This window comes from Uranotaenia lowii, chromosome 3 (genome assembly GCF_029784155.1).
Source record: "Uranotaenia lowii strain MFRU-FL chromosome 3, ASM2978415v1, whole genome shotgun sequence".
NCBI lineage: Eukaryota > Metazoa > Arthropoda > Insecta > Diptera > Culicidae > Uranotaenia > Uranotaenia lowii.
In genome coordinates this window covers 58899682-58913455 of record NC_073693.1, presented here as the reverse complement: position 1 = coordinate 58913455, position 13774 = coordinate 58899682, and the positions used below count along the sequence as shown (strand labels likewise).

General features: G+C 33.5%; 1 protein-coding gene across 1 annotated transcript in view; it reads right to left on the bottom strand.

Moving 5' to 3' along the window:
- LOC129752223 (uncharacterized) overlaps nucleotides 1-13774 on the bottom strand; it is a 103836-nt gene that overhangs the window by 35279 nt on the left and 54783 nt on the right. The gene's annotated exons all lie outside the window — the stretch shown is intronic.

Sequence of the window (13774 nt, the reverse complement as noted above, 5' to 3'; positions counted from 1 at the left end):
GCGAAGTGCAGTTTAAGAAGAAACAAGAAGAAGAAAAAGAAAATATCTATATTATTTATTCGAATGTGCATACGAAAAGCTGTAGTTTTATCAGACTGGTCATTGGACTGCCCCAAATTTGTATGGGAAATTCAAAACCTGTAAAATGTTATGCGCTGCAGGCTAAAATTGATTCTAGGCCTAGTGCAATATCTCATGCCAAATTTGGGCCAGATCAGATCACTGGAAGGGGCTCAACGAGCCTGAAGTTTGTATGGTATTTTGAGACATTTTGTTCGAGAGAATCATGAAAAACCAGTTTTTCATCAATAACTTCGGTTTTCTTCGGCCGATTTTTTTGAAGTCCAAATTATGACAAATATTTCATCTGAAGACTGCAATTTGATTCGAATTCAAAAATAGGCTAGCTTTTTTAAGAGTGGTATTCATCATTGTCAATAAGTCGGGGCGTTCGAACATTTCGATGCAGCTTTAAACCGTGATGAATACCACACTTAAAAAAGTTAGCCCATTTTTGAAGCCTAATAACTTTTTTGTTTTAACTCGAATCGACTTGCAGTCTTCGGATAAAATGTTTTTCATAATTTGGGCTTTAAGAAAACCTGTTTTTAAAAGAAATCGGCCGAAGTAAAACAAAGTTATCCAAAGATCTTGCACTAGGCCTAGGATTAATTGAAGCCTGCAGCACATAACTTTTTCAAAAGTTGGGTCATTTGGAGCACTCTACTGGTCAGGCTGCTTCAACATGAAACTTTTCACCTGAAAATGGCAGAAAAGATTGTTTCCTACAATAAAATTGAAGAAAATCATCATTCTCAGCCATAGGTTAGCGTATTTTTGAGAAATAATGGCATAGGCCATCATACCTCGCTATTTAGTGCGTCTTGTACAGATTTCTCCTACTATCTGACTTATTTTTTTTAATTTTTAACTTACGTTTTAAATTTCTGTGAACAATGTCCACAAAGTTCAAATCAAGTGTTGGAATAAAGCACATAATCGGCAACTTCGATAAAGGGTCATCAGGGATGTGAATCCTCAAATGATTAATTTCAAATTATGAACAAGCGATGAAATAAGTGAAGATCGCTAAAAAGCTTGGAAAATTTATCTCCGAGAGGATTTAGAAGTTGACTTGCTATCAGCCAATTAAACAGAGCCCCAAAAAAAAAATTTGCAAGTTCCAGTGCTTGTAAGCTGTATAGCCGATGCCGATAACACAGAAAATCTGCATTACCACAGAATTTTGAGCAAAATTTAGTAACAAAATCGGTGTCACAGATCACAGAATTTTTTAGATGTTTACAGAATTCACAGATTTTGTTTATTTTATACAGATTTCGAAAATTATAAATTTTTAAGTCACTTACGAATTTTTATTTCTAACTCAAATACATGAAAATATGAAATCAAGGTAATGTAAATTGCTTTTTATATTAAAATTGTAAAAAGTTTCCAATTTGTTGATATTTCACATGATTTCCCATTGAACTCCATTAAAATAGCGTCACAGAATTCGAGATTATTTTGTCAAAAACACAGAAGTTTTTTGTAACGTTCCTCCTCGTGGCAAGGTCCTCATCATATTAAAGTATTGTTGAATTTTAGCTTCATTTTGCGGCGAGTTCATGTCGATTACATCGATAAAATTCCTACATTCCTAATATTAGATAAAGTATCTAAAAGCCTACAAAGAGTACTCTCATTTGTTTACTTCGCAGCCAACGATTTCAACTAACCGATTTTATTTTTGATAAAACTCCATGATGTTTTGTTTGATTTAGCTAGCTAAAATTCCAGTAAAAAGTGTTTTAATGGATCGAAAATAATCCAGTCTTATTAATTTACAAACGGTCGAGTCCACCAAATTGCTCTCAAGTTCTCTCGAAAGAATAGTAGGTATTGGGCAAAAATGTAGCGGAAATTTAAGAAGAAGGTTGGAGTCAACTCCTATACAAGTCAGACGAAGAAAACATGCCAACAATTTCTTAAAATATATAAAAAAACGCGAATCACATCTGTACCAACATGTGAAAAGGATCTACATATCTCCAAAAGAAAACAAAAACCACTTTCAGTATCTCATGATAGGTCAAAATTTGCACTACTTAACGGTAAAACCCTTTTGAGAAAATATTATTCCGTTACATTAAAAACTCAATTTGAGTAAAGGATCTATAAACATTCTAAAACCAGAACCGCCATCACATTGATATACACCCTTTACTCCAAAACAATTTTTCGTCACTACTCCGCAAACAAACTCAAAATAATCAATTTGACTCTTTATTCAACATAAAAACATTGTTGCAAATGAACGCGAGCTTATAACTAAAGCTAAAAATAAGAAAATATCAAAGGGTATATAAACAGGTTAGACAAAATATAACGTGAGCAAGGTTCTATCTATGATAGCGCGTTGAAACTTGATATTCCTCTATTCTAACACATAGAGAATGCTTCTTAAAATAGTTTGTCTTTCACAAAAAGCAAAAATTTCAAGTGATTTTTAATAAGGGATTTAAAATAGTTTGTATTTTCTCAAACGCGTTTTTCTTGATACGCCATACATGGAGATAGATCCTTTTTATGTTTTGGTAGAGATTTGACACTTTATTCAACATAAAAACATAGTTGCAAATGAACGCGAGTTTAAAACTAAAGCTAGAAATGAGAAAATAGTAAAAGGTGTATAAACAAGGGAGACAAAATATTAAGTGAGCTAGGTTCTATCTACGATAGCGCGTAGTTTTTTCATGAAAATTGATATTCCTCTACTCTAACATGTAGGTGATGCTTCTTAAAATCGTTTGTCTTTCATAAAATGTAAAAATTTCAAATGATTTTTAATTAGCGATTTAAAATAGGTTGTATTTTTTTCTAATGCGTTTTTCTCGATTTGCCATAAATGGAGATACATCCTTTTCATGTATTGGTACAGACATTATTCCGTTTATATACAATTTATGCATGGCAATATTCTTCACCTCATAGTGCGGCAATGCATGGGTCGATTCACGATGACGTAATTCCCTTTTGGGAGACAGTTTGCAGGTCATGTTTACAAAATTTTACGAACACGGACCGGAAATAACTACCTTCTCTAGGTACTTTTGACGTAAATCGCAACCGCAGTGCAGGAACTTACTAGTTGGTTAAAACACAACAACCTAAAAGTAGGTAGTTCCGCTTTAAGGTCCCAGTGGGTCAAAAAGAATTCACTTCGTTAATTTATGGAAAAAATGGAATAATTCTACAAAATTTATGTTTTGATGTTTTTTTTTGCATGGAATTGAAATAAAGGCAAGTTATGTCATTCAAATGAAATTTAATTGTATAAAATATTTATTTTTGTATTTTTATTTAACGTGAATTGAAATGGTAAATATTTTTTCCTGTAAACTTGTGTCCAAGCCTTCCGGGAGAGTTCCGGTACTTTCCGGGATGTCTGTGTTGCATTATGTTGCTATGGTATTCGTTGACCATCAAGCAACACCTCAGGAGTGGGTTGGAATTCCGAGGTGACTGATTTTCTTCGCCTGTAAAAAAAAAGATGCATTTTATTTTCAGACAAATTATAGAAACACTAGCAGACCCGGTAAACTTCGTCTTACCATGTTTAACTTGGCGTCTCGCTTTCGTGAACATGTCCTAGTTTTTTTACATCTCCTTTTTTCCGTTTACTCGAATTGCCACGCTTAATTTTATCGGAACCAACCCTAAAAATTTTAACTCAATTCTTCGGGTTTTTACATAGATTATCAAAACATTACCTTCAATCAATCTTACATGCATATTACAGGAAAACTTTTAATCTACTTTTCTTTGAGTCGGATGCTTTGAATATTGCCGAATGGTGTCAGGTATCAGCTTCCCGTTGAAAATTTGAGTTTTTCAGCACTCAACGGGACCATCAAACTTGGCAAGCCTCATGCAGCATGCTTAAAAAATCCACTCTTTGTAGCTTGTTCCATAAATAACTTTATGTTGATAATATCTATGTTTCATTTATTGAATACCATTTAGTTGATTTATTCCACTTTGATCGAGTTCACATTAAGGTTGAAATCGGAATCAAAAGTTTCTCATTAATTGGAATTTATTGCACATGGAACTTTATGGAAAAAGAATTTTGAATATCGGGACCATTTAAGGAGTATTTGCCCAATACTCTACCTATCGTAGCACTTTCAGCTCCCGAGTTTCTTCGGAGAGAAGATTTCTTACTAACCATTTTCAAGCAGCTTTTTGTTCACTATTTTCACCCTTGGAAGCAGTGGTATTTAAATAATATCCATATTTTCATCAAAACCATGTCAAAAAAAAATTACAGTTTTATTATTTATTTCAGCAAAAAATGCTTATTAAATTCCTTTGAACGTTTACCCAGTTAATAAAAAAATGATCGGGTTTGAAAGGAGGAAAAAGAATGTTTAATTTTATTTGAATTTTTATCCTAATAGACATATCTGTCAATATAAACCGTTGTTTTTTTAAGATTCTAACTGAAACTTTGAGGTTTTTGAAAATTAAATAGATCGAAAAGAGCTAATCTGTTAAGGCTACAACGATTCCATGAGTTCGTTCGTTTTTTTTTTGAAGTTTTCATGTACATATACCTCGAAACCTTTAAAAACATATAAGTGTCTTTTGGCTATCATCACAGTTCAACTTTCATATTCTTTCAAAAAGAAATATCTAAGTAAAGGTACATTTGCCCCATTTACTGATGCAAGTGAAAACACATTGCTCTTTTTCAGATGCGTCAGTGTAAAGACTTTAAAATAAGGTTGCCAGATTTTTTTTCACTACCATCCGGGCCTAGCAATTCCGGGCATTTTTTCAAAAAAAACCTGACAAAATCCGGGCATGGATTTCAATTTTTCAAATCCAAAAACCGGGCAAAAACCGGGCAAAATTTAGGTGTTATTATATATAAAAGCAAAGAAAAAATGCAAAAAATCGAAATTAATATTTTATTAATGTAATTGCAGACTTCCAACAACTTTTTGGAACACTTAAATATTTAAAGGTTTATAAAAGTAAATCAGCGAAATTATTTGAAACAATCGTTGAAAATTTTCATACAAATAATCGATTTTGCTGAAACGTACCCAAAAACTTTGATTTTTTTGGTTTCTTTGTGAAAATTGTTAAAAAATCCGGGCAATATCCGGACTTTTTTCACGATATCCGGGCAACCGGGCCGGACCGGACTTTCTCGAAATTTTGCATCAAATATCCGGGCAAACCCGGATAAAACCGGGCAATCTGGCAAGCTTACTTTAAAATAAATTGAATACTTTTTCCTGTTTGTCTTTTTTATCAACTTTCATTGATATATCTGCAGTTTTTCCCCAGAATACAATAATGCTTGGTACTTCAATTTCACTGCACACTGTTTAACCATAAGACCTTCATTTACAAAGACATTTAATAATTTTGAATATCCGCTTCAGATTTAACATTCGGTATACCCTTTCTGATCATTTTGGAGAAATAATTCTTAAAGGGTATATGTTTCATGACTAAAAAACGCGTTGCCACTTGTTTCACCGTGTGAAATGACAGGAGTTAATATCATTTTCGACATTTCCAGGTCATAATAAAAACTTATCAAAAAAAATTCTGCTTCTGCTATCAAAAGATAATGCTTCTAGAATATCAATCACAGAAAAACTTTTCAACAAAAAAGCGAATCTAAAGTCTCTTATATGTAGCCAAAATATGTTAAACATAAACACACTTTCATGTTAAGTACGTACTTGAATTCTGTGTGAACAAACAGTGAACCTGTAAACAGTTTTTCTGTGAATGAATTTAAAAAAAAGTTGAGTTTATTTAGTCAGATTGTTTAATTGGGCTCAAAGATTTAAAGATGAAGAAATAATGTGAACATGTATGTGTACATGAGCAATTTATAATTTTTTTGTAAATGTTGAACGTTTCCACTTGCTCTAGTGTATCTTTTAACTGAAATTTTTTTCATTTTTATTGATAACTTTCACTTATGCTTCCAGAAAATCAAAAAGTTCTTTGCATTAGGCCTTAAATAAACATCAATCCTATATAATCTTTTTTAAAGGACAGGCTCTTGTGTCTGTTCATCCTCAATGGATTTTGTTGTTGCTCTGTAAATTTAAAGGCACCCGAAACATTTTCAGTTAAGCACATTTGTACATGTTCGAAAAATGTTTCTAGGGGTATTGAATTATAAAATTGTATGTAAATCTTCCCACTTTCTTTTTGCAAATGTCCGCAAAGAGTCATACCATAATTTTATATGCATCAGTACTAAATTCATATTTTCAGACAACAATTTCTGCTGAACTTAAAATAGTTTTTTTTTAATTGTTTAAATGGTATTGATTTGATCGGCAAAATATCAATCTGGGTGTCATTCATTACTATGTGCTGTACAAATGATCTAGGAATCAAGCAGAAAAAAAACACATCTAGGCTTCATATCGCTACCACATGCATTGAAATTATGCTTGGTTTAGAAATGCGCGCCCAAATATTTCAACTAATCAGTATGCTATGCCATCGTTACCATCCTCTCTTGGTGTTTGCTTGCGACGCCTTGGACGACCATGGAGACAAATAACAAATCGCCCGGCGCCCGAAGTAAAGAAAATCTCCGAAAATGGATGTCATGACTTTAATTTGATTCAAAAAACTACAAATTTAATTATAACGGACAATTGATGCCACTTTTTGTTATTTTTATTCAATATAAACCGATTCGCATGCCCACAAAATATTCTAAAAATAATTTCACTTGTATCTTTTGGGTAATTTTGGAGGAGTAGTACTACAAACACCGTTACAAGAGAATTTTATATAATAGATAAACGAAAAAACTTACTTGAAACATTGTGTCCATATTTCTCCCGGAGTCTCGATGAAATCATCTGTTTCCAACTAGCAGCGAATAAACTTTTGCCACAGATTTGCATTTGCTGCCAACTTCTAACACCGGCGTCTTTCGATAGAAACAAAATGTCGGACAGTAGCAGTGGAGGAAAAAATGATACCCAGTGAGTGGGTACATTGATGAAAAGCCTCTAGTGGATTAAAACTACCCACCCAAATCTACGTACTTCGGGCTTAATAGGCCCAGTAGTGAGTAGTGGAGTGGGTAATTTTGTTTTGTCCGTAAAGGAGAAATGGGGTGCGTCGAAATTTTTCGTGTTGCTACACGATTAAGAATATTTTCACTAAAAATTCAGTTTAAGGATAGCAAAACAACCAAGTCCCATTTTGTGAACTAAATTCAGCGCATTTTTTTGTTTTCTTGTCGGAAATCTCTCCGAGAATGCACAGAAGATAAAAATTCTTAAAACGATCAAGAAATGGTTTGTTTATTGAAATGTTTCAACATGTGTTTAAACCCTTTTTTCCAACTTTTTGCATTGAATGTTATGGGACAGCGCTTCCACTTGAAAAAAAAAAATTCCTATCGAATGTCCAAGTTTCTTTTGTAATTTTGACAGGAAGCTGCAAACAATTGCAAAGACGAAACTATTCAGGGAAAGAAGAATCCAATATCTATAGGAAAATTCTTCGGTAAACGTACTGAAAGAAACGGCTGAATTATTCTAAAATTTAGCGATGATATTTCCGGGGAATACATATAGCGTTGAATAGAATGTTTCTGTGTTCAGCTAGATTAAAAAGAATCTAATTGATTTTGCATTATTTGATACTAAAAGCATCTAATTTCTTAACAACTAGTTTCCTCTTCAAAGTTTTTTTTTATCGCAAAATTGAACTGAAAACTATCCCTAAAAATGTGCGAGTAAAAATTGAATGGGGACCCAAATGTTCGCTTTGCTTCCTAAGCAATTGGAAAATATGGAATCAAAACAGCAACTGCGAAGTGTCAAAAACAGTACGGTCAGCCAGTGCGTGAATCGACCCATTAGGCTGGGAAAAAAAATCATATTCTTCTTGCCTTCCACCCTCCCCCTCTTCGATTTTTCCAAAAATCCTGTTCTTCTTCTTCTTCTTCTTCTTCTTTTACCAACATAGCCTAAACGTGTAAGCATCCTGGAAAATGAAAAGACTTGCGTCCTTCATTTTTCTTTTCAACGTTATCTCTGTTACATAAAACATGCATTGCAGAGATAACTACGGCCAGGCCAACCATGTGGTAATTACCGCAAAAGATTCTGGAGCAAGGGGAGGAATAAAGCGTGGAGTTCCCTACCAAACGCTTCATATGGATTACTTAAATACCTACAGCATAATTTGAAAATAGCTACACTTATCTAATGACAATATGTATTAGGAAAATAACGTTTAATGTAATGGAAAAGGTTTGATCTCACCAAATAAGTCTCGGAAGTTTTCGACTAGAAAACTTTTCCTCTAGTCCGGAGCAGCTGACTTTAAAATTCCTTCAGAACTCTCCCAACCAGGATTCAGCAAGCCGAAACAAAGTACGAACCACTCCGGGAACAACCACCAGTCAAAAATCTATCATTTTCCACTGTTTAATTTTAAAATTTCTAGTTTTATTGTAATTGATTAAAACAAATTACGGACGAAAACAAAAACGCGTGCGATGCCCAAAAGTCATGGCTTACTCCCCTCTTCGATTTTTCCAAAAATCCTGTTAGGATGGAAATAAATAAAGGGTTTGAATTTTCAAATTTCAATTAAAAGAGCGAAAATTTGAGAATTTAGTTAAAAGAGCGAAACTCAATAAGTAGATGAAGGTAATTGTAAGTATCATCTTTTGTGTTCGAAATTTCGATCTAAAATACAGAACTCGCTTTTTCGATTTCGTGTAATAAAAATTGTATGCAAGCTTTTGACATTTTTGTTCCAATTTACTGAAAATTTGGATTATTATGAAAATTCTAAAGAAAACTAAGAACTTAGAAGCACAGAAGTTGAAGCAACAACAAAATTCATAATCTTTTGCTCGTGATGAAATGAGGCATACGAGGGTAATGTAGTAGCAATTCTTCCAAATAAAAAGTTGCCTCTACATTTCATTTCAAAATTCTGAAATGTACACGATGGCAACGTGAAAGTGATACATTATGTTTATTACGTAAAACTTAAACCATTTTTTCTCTTTGGCATCAATTTCAATAACATCTATAAGAGTTAAAATTACAAACCAAGTACTTGAGTTGAAATTTTTCACATTGGTTTTTAATGGCGGCTCATATGTAGATCTCGGATTCTGTTGAAGGCGAAAGCAGGTCACAATTTTATACGGACTAAAAGTTGTTTACTCTGAAGGCAACATATTTAGAACAAACAAACCCGTGTGTATGGAGCATATTTTTAACGGCTGGTAAATATTTATTTTCCATAAACACGGTCATTTTGCTTGTTCCATGTTGTCTTCAGAGTAAACATCTTTTTGTCCAAAAAAAAGTTGGGACCTGCATGCGACTGCTGAAAACTTTGGATTTCAACTGCATTGACAATGTAACGAGCCTATAGTAAAAAAAGAGGCGCCATCTGATCCCTTTTCAAAATAATGAGCTTCCAACCCTGCTGTAAGGCTGCCTTTAAGACTGCTTGGTTTTGCTCGATTGGAACTGACAGAAAATCAAAAATTCCAATCGTAGGCTCTCAAAGTAAGCCATTTAAAATCATGATAAAAAAAAATTAGATAACAGTGTTCGAATTCCATCTTCGCCTCAGCCCCAGTCTAAAACATAGATGTGTCAATAAATACATTAATTTTCAACTGAGTAAAAAATAAACTTTTAAGAGCCCGTTTAATGAAACATTGAGTTACTTGGGTCATTGAAAAGTTCAATCCAAATTGCAGAAACATTCTCAAGTATCAATTTACACTCAACTAGTCTTTGTAAGCATATGACGGTGTATTATAAAATGAATGATACTCTCAATTGATTTTTTTCCCAAGGCTCTATACAAAAGATTTCAAGGGTTCTATATAGCAATTTCTATACTTTCTTATTATATCTAAAATATCTTTTTCAAAGAAACTTTCCTGAAGCAAGGTCTTTCTCGCGATATGTGTGAACAAACTTTTCGCGATTTTGAGTCAATGCATTTTTTTCAGCTCTGTGGAAATTTTGTGACTTAGTAATGTGTGAAACTTTTTGGAATCATCTTGTTCAAAATTTTTTAAAGCCCGGGAGATGATTGGTGGTGAAGTGCATTTGTTTGAAAAAAAAACTTTGTATTGATTTTCAACGATGTTTAAAAGCGTTAATTGTTTATAATCCTTTGCACTTCTGACAAAATTTTAGCAAGCTTAAGCATAGCCAATCGGCTCGAATTTATCGCCACGCAGTTTTAATAATCTGATAAAAACATACCCATCAACTAAAAGATAGCACACAAAACGAAAAATTCAATCACATCAACAATCATCGCCGTATCGCGCGAAGGCAATAAAAATCCACAACCCAATCAGTATCATTAACTGCTAATTAGATAGGTAGTGAGTATTGCAGTCTCAGTTTCGTTTCTCATGCCATCGCCAATTTTGCGCGATTTATGAGCGCGAATCTTTGGGGGAGCGCGAAAAACATGCCACCAAAACCCGCCGTGCCAATAATAACACCTCGTTTTAATAGCCGCAGCGATATCTTGGTTGACCCACAAAAATTGACACAGTTCACATCCACCAACAACAAGCGAAAATTCATCGACTCTGGTTGACTGGGGTCGTTAGCTGATTGTTGACGAACTTGTTTGGCGCTGACTGGTGAGGAGTTGAGCATGAAATGCACCCAAACAACACACATGTGCCGCGCAGCTTATTTATCATTTTGTAGTGGGTCTCAGATGAATTGGTCCGGCGCGGCCAAGATAAAACCAAGTCAAGTTAAGTAAGTCAGTGTCAGGAGAAAATTGCAATCGGTCAGATTTTTATCAATGCACCCAAGGTTGTTGGGTCAGCAAGTCAGCTTCTTGCGGCGGCCATATCGTAAGTAGGTGAAGGGACTGATTATGCACTTTTGGTTGCATGAGAGCGATGGTGAATTTTAAGAGAAGACTTGAAAGCCACTACTTAAAATGAAAATGAAGTTATGGTTACTTGTTAATACTCAACCATTTATCTATTCTGAAATTAAAGTCAAACATTGTAAAACGGGATGAATAAAAACATCTCTTAAACTTGTTACATTTGAATATTTCACAAATCAGGAAAAAATCTATACATTTGATTCCATCATTTCAATCAAGATAACTGCCTAATAGAAAGGACTAAAGTAGTTATTTTATCTAAAAATTAGAAAATTACGTATTAAAGAATGCAACGACTAAAAGGTAATAGAAAAACTTCAAGAATTCTTTTTGTTTAACACTTATAAACTGAGAAATGTTCAGCGGGGTGAAATTCTAGAGAGAAATTTTTTTTCTCTAGAATTTTATCCCGTCAACATGCCATCTAAAATTTCGAATCAAAAATATACAGCGATTAAATCTTAATGCGAAAAATATTCCTACGATTATTTGAGACCCCTCCCTCTTTTTATAGGAGGGAGATAGGAAGAAGAAAGGGGGGTTCTCTTACAATTTGTTTAAAAAAAATCAAAAACTTATCAAGCAGATGGATTATTTGGCATGGAATTGTGTTACGGTACGAGAAATGTTTCAATCCTCCCTCCTTCCAGTGCACAGTGGTTCAAAAAGAGCCTAAAGTGAAACTTTTTTTTCTAGTGCATTTGTCTTTCATTTTAGCTGATAGGTGTCATAATTTGTTCTACAAAGTTGTAGCCATTACCATAATATGAAACTTTGCTGAAATAACAAGTGTGTGTTCTATCTCTATTCAATGCAGAGTTATAAAGCTTTTAGTTTAAAACATATTTAAAAAATGTTTTTGATGATGATTGACTATTGTTAGTTTTAAATAAACATGAATAAATAGTTGATAACATTTGTTTAGACACTCAAATCGCATATTTTGCGTTGGATTTTAAGTTTCTACGACCTTTCGTTCCGGAGATATGTTAATTTCAAGTTTTATTTTTCCTTAACTTAGTGAACATCTAGGGTAAATACTGCATCTTGAAACTTGACTTAAGTACTTCAAACAAATACAGGACTACTTGTATCTATGTTCCAGTTTTTTGAGTACGGTTGGTCTGAATTAGTTAAATTGTCAATTGTCAATTTTTAACGAGGAAATAGAGATTTATTGTCATTATTTCTCTCATATCTTTCCAAGGAATGAATTATCTGTACAGAAGTTGCAACATAAAGAGAGCAATAAAATGGTATCTGGAGAATATTTGGTGGTACTTTTAAACAATTTAAAGCTTTTTTTTTATAATTTTTAAAGGACTAGATTTTTATAATTTTTTTTCTAATATTTCAATTTAAAAGCTGATAAAATTTCAATAGCATAGGAAAAGGTAGAGGAGCTCCTTTCCAATTTCAAACATAACGAAAACTATTCAAGCAAATGGAACCAAAATGGAAGGATATCTGAATACAAGAAATATTTTTATGATTATTTGAGACCCCTCTCTTCTTCCATTGGGAAAATAGGAAGGGAGGAGTTCTCCTTACAGTTGTCGTTCAGGTTCGAGAAAAATTCGAGCAAATGGAACCAAATTTAACATGGAAGGGTATTTGGAGAACAAAAAAGGTTTTAATTGTATTTTTTGGCTCTATCCCCTTCTTCCTGTTGAGAAATGGGAAAGGGGTTGCCTTACATTTTTTATGCATAATTTGAGAACTAATCTGTGTTGCGAGGAATAGTTATATGATTATTTGAAACCTCATCATTCTTCCATTGAGGAAATAGGAAGGGAGAAGGGAGGCTCCTATACAATTTTCTGCACAACTCGAGAACTAATTCAAGAAATGGAACAAAATTTCACATGGAAAAGGATTAGGTTATATTATTAATTGAGAGACCAACCAGTGAGTACATATGTAGGAAGAGAAGAAGAGCCCTAATACAATTTTTTGGCCTAACTACGAGATATGTCTCAATAATTGTTGTGAACACTTCCCCCTTGCAGGAAGGAGAGGGAAGGAAGGTAGGGATTAATTATGATATTGTTATACCGAATAAGAACTTATCAACCAATGAAACCAAATAATCCAAATAATAAAAAAATCTATCCGACGATGTATGAGTAATGAGTATGTTGGAGTTGAGGTCCGATGAAAATTTTGACCGCTATTCCGGATTTTCCGGTAGAATAAAATCTTACTTAGTAAAAATAACATTAATTTAGATTTTTCTTCGGTGTGTCTAATTTTTCAATTTTTTAGATTCAAATTTAAGTTTATTCTAGTCAGGCGCGGTCCTATGGGGAGAGTGATCGGGGTGATCACCCCCCCCAGCGGCAAAAATCCCTTACAAAATACCCGCAAAAGCTCGAATTTCTATAAAAAGTTGGAACTTTTCTTAGTAGATGTGCTTTCCAATTTTAAAAATTTTCCACTCCGTGGGGGTGTTTATTCAACAAAAAAGATAATTTATCATTTAAACGGCTCAATATTGAAAAAAGTCGGTCCACTAAACTGCTTAGCTGTAACTTAGGATTCCCTGGACTGAATTATACCAAATTACTTTTGTTGATAAGTTACTCAACTAAAGTGTGTTGTTGAGTGTTGATTTGGAATTTGCTATTAATAGAATGTAGGGACAATTTTTTTTAAATTGTCACTAATTTCCCTCATATGCCTCAATTAACACGAGCAAATCGCAACAAATTTTAGTATTTGCTTCAAATTCAGAGCTTCTGAATTCTTGATTTTGTTTTGAATTTAAATGAAATGAAAAATTTGGAAAAGTCATATAGGGGGT